The following is an 8,863-nucleotide window of genomic DNA, read 5'->3' on the forward strand; positions in this document are numbered from 1 at the left end:
TGAACAAAAACTTTGTGTCCATACGCCACACCTTAAATTCAGGAAGTTTTCACCTCTACTCCTCCATGCTCCTAAGACTGAAAAAACCACCGCCCGACTCAGAGCTGGATGAGGCCCCTTACCCCTAACAAGAGGTTATTGAGAGACAAGCTTGAGCCTGGGTCCACCAGGCTGGGGATGAGGTGGTCTGAAGTTTAGACCCCACCAGGAATTCAATTTTAGCTGATCTCAGGGACACAGACCTCAGCAACTAGCCTGTCCATCATCCTCAGGGTCCCCAGTTGCCCCACTTTGGGGGAGGCAGTGGCCCACGTAGAGGAGCAGCCTGCAGTGGTGCTTCCCACTGGTCACACAGCACCGCAATTGCAAGATGCACGCTGGGGACAAAGAGGACGCTTTCAGGCAATGACCCCCTGTGAGACCGGACAGGGCCCTCTTTCAGTAACTCCAGGTGCCATTGATTTTACTTCCTAAATGATCCCAAATGTGTCCCCTGCCCTCATCCTGGTCCAGACCTCCATTATCTCTCTCCCCCACAGGGGGAGAGAGCCAGTGGCCTCCCGCTGCCTGTTGACCTCCTCTCCTCCCCCCAGCTCATTCTCTACACAGCAGCCCAGAGAACCTTACAGAACTGAACACAAGCACTCTCCTGTTCAAACACATCGCTTCCCCTAAGACTCCCACTGGACTAAGCCCAGCCTCTGGTCGAGGCCCTGAATAGCCACCTCCTGCCCTCCTCCAGCTTCACCTCAAACCATCTCCCCCTTGCTTTCTAGGCCCCAGCCCCGGCCCAGCTTCTCTGAGTTCCTCTGTGGTCTTTCTCACTTCCCCTTCTGCCTCCTACCCCTCCCCAGGCTGGGTTGGTGCCTGAACACTTAGGGCTGAGGAAAACACAAGTCAGTTTGGCAATAGGAAGAAAATGGGGACCAAAGAGGAAGAAGAGAGAGTTTCATGGTGGTAATGGCAGGGGAGGGGATCAGAAAAGACCTCTGGGAGGAGATGGCCTCTCAGCCAAGCCTTCAGGCGTAGACCCAGTTTGACTGAGTGAGCTGTGTGTGCATGGGCATGGTGAGGGCCTTTCAGGAGGAGGGCACAGCCTGTTTGGGCAACAGTAAACATCGGGTGTGACTAGAGGGCACATATCGGGGGGGAAGGACGAGGCCTTGAATGCTAACTTCATTAACGTAGGCCCCAACTATGCCTGAAAATGCTTCCAATTTTACTTTTGCAGGAAGAGGAACTTTTTTTCCTTCTCCAACCAATATTTTATGGAATGCTTTCCATTGCCCAGTGCAAAGAGGAATCCAAGGATGAACCAGCCCTAATTCATGTCCGCCAGGCCAGTGATTTCCCAACCTGGCTAACAAACAGAACGGGAGATTTCCACACGTATCAAGTGCCAGGCCCCAAACAACACCTTCTTATCTTAGCAAAGACAAGACAGGCTAAAATTCTCAAAAAAGGGTTCACTAAACCAAGAGAAAACAAAAAGGATATAAACTTATAGAGGACTTGATGTATGAAATTAATGAGACTTTCCACAGTTTCCCAAATCTCCCAACCCAAAATGTCTCTGTTCACGTCCCTACCACGTCAGAAGGCTGCACACAAGCCCAAGCCCAAGGCCATCACCCTCCTACCAGCCACTTCCAGAGAGAATCTAGATCTTTTAGTGGTGAAAACTCTTCCTCCTCTCGTCCCGCCCTCCCTCCTACCCTCTCTCTCACCCTCCCTCTTGTTCTCACCCTCCCTCTCCCACATTCCCTCTCAGTTGTCTGTCTCTCTCTCTCCTTCCCTCCCTCCCTCCCTCTCTCCATCCCTTTCTCTTCAGTTTCAAACACGGTAGAGTAAGAGAAGGTGAGAGGATGAAGCATATTTTAACCAGAAATTGCCAACAAACGACAAATAAGATGCAGCCCTTCTCAACCAGATATTTCTAAATTCTCCCCCCTCTGTATTTCTTCTTTTCATCAGGCAATTATGTGTATTACCTTCTGTTATGGAGATTTGTCCTAGATTGTGAAATCCTTAAAACCTGGGTAGTTTTCTGGTTTATCTTTATCTTCTGCACATAGCCAGAGGCCGCATGAATGGCCGTCCAACAAAGTGGGTAATTGAGAAATGAGTAGCAAAATAGTACATTAACCAGAGAAGACTTTATTATAGTGGTTGAGAACGTTCCATGCACAGATGCATTGCTAATTTCCCGCATTTAATTATCTACACAGAAATAACGTTCCTGGCATGTGTCCACCCCTATAGCAGTAATGACATTTTTATAACGAAATGTTAAATCGTGACCTCTGGAACTAATTTGCCTGGCTTTGCAATTCCAGATAACAGTTCACTGAAGCTTCATTCCTATACCAGTCACTCATAAAGTTACTATTTCCAGTGTCCTTTGTTCCTTTGTGTAGCTCCTATTTCCATCTGGAATAATTTTCGTTCTGCTTAAAGGCCTTCCTTTAACACTTTCTATAAATGTTGGAGGTGAATTATTTTAGCTTTGGATGTCTAGAAAACTCTTGACACACTTGCTGGCCATAGACTTCTGGGTTGACTGTGTGTGTCTCAGTATTTTAAAGATTTGTCCCATTGTCTCCTCACTTGCATTGTTTCCAAAGAGAAATCTGTCATCCTTATTTTTTGTTCCTCTGTAACATGACTTTTTTCTTTGGCTGCTTTTAAGATTCTCTATCACTGTTTTTACCAATTTAATTATGATGTGCTTTGGTGTAGTTTTCCTTGTGTCTATTATGCTTGGGGTTTGTTGAGCTTCTTGGATCTCTGGACTTAGAGTTTTCATCAAATCTGGAAAATTTTCTGCCATTATTTCTTCTAATGTTTTTTCTGTACCATCACACCCCCACCCCTCCTTCAGAGATCTACTTACAAATATATTAGATTGCTTGAAATTGTACCACAACTCATTGGTGCCCTGTTCATTTAAAAAAAATTTTTTTCTCTCAGTTTCATTTTAGGTGCTTTCTATTGCTATGTCATCAAGTTTACTATGTCTAATCTTCTCTTAATCCCATCTAGCCCATTTTTCATGTCAGACATCATAATTTTCATCTCTAGAAGTATGATTGGGGTATATTTTATATCTTCCATATCTCTGATTAACTTTTTTTTTAAAATAGGCTTTATTTTTTAGAGCAGTTTTAGGTTCACAACAAAATTGAGTGGAAGGTAGAGTTCCCATATTCTTCCTGCCCCAACACATGCACAGCCTCCCCCGCTATTAACATCCCCCAGCAGAGTGGACATTTGTTACAATTGATGAGCCTACACTGACATGTCATCATCACCCAAAGCCCATAGGTTACATTAGGGTTCACTCTTGATGTTGTACATTCTGTGGGTTTGGATAAATGTATGATTTGGACAAATAGTGGACATGTATCCACCATTATAGTATCATGCAGAGTAGTTTCACTGACCTAAAAATCTCTGTGCTCCACTTACTCATCCTCTACTTCTGAACCAAGGAATATAGTTATAATAACTGTTTTAGTGTCTTTGTCTGCTAATTCTAGTATTTGTGTTGGTTCTGGGTAAGTTTCAATTGATTGCTATTTTTCCTGTTTCTTTTCATGCCTGGTCATTTTTTTTTTTTTTAAAGATTTTATTTTTTCCTTTTTCTCCCCAAAGCCCCCCAGTACATAGTTGTATATTCTTCGTTGTGGGTCCTTTTTTAGTTGTAGCATGTGGGACGCTTCCTCAGCGTGGTTTGATGAGCAGTGCCATGTCCGTGCCCAGGATTCGAACCAACAAAACACTGGGCTGCCTGCAGCGGAGCGCACAGACTTAACCACTCGGCCACGGGGCCAGCCCCTGGTCATTTTTTTTTTTTTTAAGATTTTATTATTTTCCTTTTCCTTCCCCAAAGTCCCCTGGTACCTAGTTGTGTATTTTTAGTTGTGGGTCCTTCTAGTTGTGACATGTGGGACGCTGCCTCAGCATGGCTTGATGAGTGGTGCCACGTCCACACCCAGGATCCAAACGGGCAAAACCCTGGGCCGCTGAAGTGGAGCGAGCAAACTTAACCACTGGGCCACGGGGCCGGCCCCTCATGCCTGGTAATTTTGATTAGATACCAGACATTGTGAATTTTACCTGATTGAGTGCTGGATAGTTTTTGTATTCCCATAAATATTCACTTTACACCATGACCCTGAATCATGAGGTTTTCCAGTCTGACTGCTGGAACAGGCACTCTTCCCAACCTTCTGTGAGCTGAAGATGGTTCCCTCTCATCCATTGAGAAAGTTCTTTCCCCAACCTTGGGCCGTTCCCTCACATGCATTCACCAATGAATACTCGAGGAGGAGCCTCTGCAGACCTCCAGGCTTTTCTCTCAGCAGCTCTCTCATCTCCAATAGGCTGCATTGTGAATTCTGGCCATCTTGGTGTCCCTGAACTCTTAGCTTCATGTTCTCAACTCAGGGAGTCCACTGGGCACCCCCAGGGTTCCCCCTCCCTGCACCTCAGCCTGGCAGCCAGACTTCCCAGGCAGGAAAGCTGAGGTGATCAGAAGGCTCATCTCCCTTGTTTCCCATCTCTCAGAAGGCACTGCCCTTTGTCCTGAGAACTGTTGTTTCACTGATTTTATCTTGTTTCTTAGTTTTTTCAGGCAGGGAGGTAGATATAGTCCTCTTTACTCCATCTTGGCTGAAAGCAGGATTCCACATCATTTAGGTAAAGTATGGTAAGTTTATAAGATAGAATATCACACAACCATGAAAAGGAATGCCTTAACCAGTCACAAAAGACTACATAGTGTATGATTCTGTTTACATGAAATATCTTGAATAGGCAAATCTAGATATTCAGAAAGTAGATTAGTGGTTGCCTAGGGCTGGGGGTATGGGAGAATTGGGGGTGAAGGCTAAAGGGTTTGGGGTTTTTTTGGGGGGGGTGATGAAACTGTTCTAAAATTGCGGCAATGGTCACAAAACTCTATGAATATACTGAAAACCATTGAATTGTACACTTTAAATGGGTGAACTGCATGCTATATGAATTATAGCTCAATAAAGCTCTTACAAAAAGAAAAGAAATGCACTTGAGCTACCAGGCTTGGCAAAGGTCAATTTCAAAAACATGCCAGGGGGAAATCGGATGGCAGAAGGATCCTCGAGTACAGATAACTATACGAAGTTTAAAAACATATGAAACAATTCTCTAGATTATGTTGAGGTATGCCTCTGGTCTGTGGCGCAGAGAAACGCTCCACACGCTAAAAGCAGATACTGGTTCCCTTTGGAACAACGCAGAGAAAACGAGGGCCGTGCGTGTTGACAAGTACAAGGGGCAGCAATTTTATTTCTAATATTTTATTTCTTAATTGTCGGGGGCAGAATCAGTCTCTACTTTTCCTTATGTCTAAGAGTTTTCTTACTAAGATTACTTGTCAGATAAAGCACTCAGCCCTGCCCCTGACGTCAGGGGCCGCTCCTTTCCCGCGCCGCGCTGGGCTCCGACTGCCCACCGCCCATGCCCAAAGAACACGGGAGAATTTAAGAAACAATCTTTTCCTCTTGAAGCTTATTTTTTGCTTCCCCCGGAAAAATGCAACCTTCCTATCGTCCTTGCAGTGCTGTGTTTCCCCCAAACTTCCGAAAACCCCTGAAAAGCCTACCGGGCTCGTGAAAGCAGCCGCCAGAAGAACCTGGGGGTTCCGCGCGGCGCTGCTCCCCTGCGCCTCCGCCCGCTCCCCGAGCCAAGCTGTCACCTGCCGCTGCCACGAGGTCCCCCACCCGCGTTAGCGCAGCCGCCCCCGCCGCCTCCAACGACAAACGTGGGGCTCATCATAGCCCCCACCTGCAGGCCGCACGCCCACCTCGGAGCGCCCCGGGCAGTGGCTGAACAGCTTTATCGAAGCCACTTTATCCTCTCGCCTCCAGGGGGCGCCCTCCCTAAGAGCTCGCTTTCCACCAGCCTCACGCAGCCCCCGGGACTGAGTCAGGCCTGGCCCCGGCTACCAGGCGGGGAGCCGAGAGCGCAGCGCAGCGCAGCGGGCCAGCGCTGGAAGCCGGCTGCCGGCCGGGGGGGCACGCGTCCCCAGCCCGGCCGCCCCGGGCTCTGCACACACCGGGCTCTGTGCGGCTCCCCGGCCTGTGCTCCCGCCCGCTCCTCCGCCCGGACGGCTTCCCTGACCCCAGCTTCTCCCTTTACTACTTTTTAACTTTTAAAAACTATGAAATGGGGGCCACCAGGTGGCGCAGCGTTAAGTTCTGCGTCGGCAGCCCGGAGTTCGCTGGTTGGGATCCCGGTTTGTCAAACCATGCTGTGTGGTAGGCGTCCCACACATAAAATACAGGAAGAGATGGGCACGGATGTTAGCTCAGGGCCAGTCTTCCTCAAAAAACCCCACAGAACTGTGAAATGTCACCTCCATAAAGAAAAGCATATAGAACAAATGGACAGTGTGACAAATCATTATAAAGGGACACCTGGGTAACAAGCAGGCAGATCAAGAGACAGAACGCCTACCTCTTCTTTTAAAAACCCTTACAAATTATGAACCGTTTCATACAAAGCTCAGAGATTAAGCGTTCGCAGACGCTCCACCAAGCTCTATGAAACTCTGACGGGTTTCTTTACTTGAGTTAGCTTTTTTTTAAAGAGGTGAAACATTACAGGTGAAGCCAACCTTTCAGGTACCCTCTGGGTCCCGGGCCACTCCCTCATCTCCCAGAGGTAGCCAGCGTGCTGGCCAGGCCTCGTCACCCCTGCAGGTCTGCGCACTTGACACGAAGTTCACCTCGCTGAGCGCCGCGCAGCTCTGCTCCGCAGCGTCATCGCCTCACACATCTCCTTCCGCATTGTGCTTCCCCCTTAGCGTGGCTTTGAGATTTGATCGGTTTTGAAACAGGCAGCTCTCTCCCAAGGTGCAAGCCCGTGAACCTGCATTCCACTGCAGGAATTCACCTCCACTTCTTGATCCAGTCGCCAGTGGAGGACATTCGGGTTGTTTCCAACTTGACAATTTGCAAACAACGTCGCAATGAATGTTCTTGCTTGTGTGGCTCTCAATGTCACAGCTATGGCTTTCTCCAGCAGTGAAAACTCTGAGTCGTCAGCATCCCAAAGGGTGCTAAATTGCCTTCCAAGGGAAGGGGGCCAATTTACATTCCCTTCCCTGCTAACAGAGACTCACTGCTTCACGTCTCAGTAAAATGCGGTATTAGCAGACTTTAAAGGTGTTGCCAGGCTGGTGGTGGGACCTACTTATTCTTTGGATCTCAAAATTAGATGTCTCCTCTTCCAGGAGGGCTTCCCTGGGCCCTGCTACCCCTCTAGAAGGAGCCAGCACCTCCTCTGTGCACCCACAGCCCTGCGGGCACCCTGACCCCCACCATCCTCTGTCCCGTAATTGTCTGCTTACAGACCTGCCTCCCCCATGAGACCATGAGGGTCCTTGTTTGCACCTGTTTCCCACCATCCTCCAGAGTCCCCGACTTGTAGTCAGTGCTCACTAAATGCTCACAGAGAGAATTAATCAGTCCAGCCTTCATTTCAGGGTCGTGACCACAAGTGTACTAGAAAAGCCTGTAGCACAGGGTCTCTGTCCTTAGTAGGGGCTCAAGAAACATCCAGGTATCCTGCGCGTGTATCCACACCCTGGATGCTTCCAGCAGGGGATACATTCGGGGGCCTGCACGAGGTTCTCCAGCTCTGTCTCTGCAACATGCTGGGCAAGGTCAGGAGGGTCGAGGGAGGGATTTCAGTGTGGGTCCTAAGACCACACAAAAGGGGTCAGAGAAGGGGCCACAGTCCAGGAGCCAGTGGCTCTTCCTGCTGCTGCCGCAACTTTCAATAGAATTTCCTTACAATGGTAATTACTGCCTTTCATGTCATTTGATTTTAATTTGTGTCAAGAACTGGGGCATTTGACATTCAAATTCTCTTTTTCATAATTTAAAACCACATGAGACCCACTTGCCATTCATATCAGCCTGAGCCACTCATTTTCCTGCTGTCGAGCTGGCTGATGGCCTAAAGCCCACAGCAAGGGAGGGAGTGAAGAACTCTGCTGCCGGGTCTGGAACCTACTCCTTGACTTGAAATCCGGGGCTCTTTATCCACTCCCATCCCAGGAAAATTGTGTTCCCTTTCTACAGGATTCCTGGATTCCTAGCCATGGTTAACACTTAGAGCATTGTTCTGAGGCAGACTTGCATGAAGACAAGTAAATGTTCATGGAGTTCAGAATAAGTCTTAGATTTCCTTAGGACTTACTGTGTGCCAGGTTGCACAGAGTGTTCCGTGCACGGCCTCATAACAACCCTATAAAGCAGGTACTATTATGCACAAGCTACAGGTGAGGAAAATGAGGCTCAGGAGGTCGAGTAACAGCTGGGGGTGGGGCAGGCAGGTGTAGACCCACATCTGACTCCAAGCCTGCCTCCCACGGTTTGAGGTTTGGCTATCAGCACTGCCACGTCCCGGCACACACTAGGCTGGGCATGAATATGGGTCTAATAATAAATAGGGGCATTTGAAACCTGAGCCAGGGTTTAAAAACAACCTTTTGGGTTTTTTTCAAACAGACCTTGTTTCCAAACAGGGCACTCAAGAACAATTAAGCTAACAAGATCCATTTTTAATCCAATGCAATCAGCTTATGAAGTACATTATTTTTAACTTATTATTGATGCAAAGTACGTCTAATTGGCTTTGTTGTTTCTGAACTCATGATTTAAAACCCAGGAAGTGGCTCAGAGGGGCCTTGCCAATGTTATAGATGGCAGGTTTCTAACAGGCTGTGGCTGGCTGCAGTTGCCTTGCTCTTGAACTGAGTCCCAACCCTCGGCTGGGGCAGTGAGCATCCATCACCCAGCAGGAGGACATCAAC

The sequence above is a fragment of the Equus caballus genome, chromosome 16, assembly GCF_041296265.1.
Source record: "Equus caballus isolate H_3958 breed thoroughbred chromosome 16, TB-T2T, whole genome shotgun sequence".
Classification (NCBI taxonomy): domain Eukaryota; kingdom Metazoa; phylum Chordata; class Mammalia; order Perissodactyla; family Equidae; genus Equus; species Equus caballus.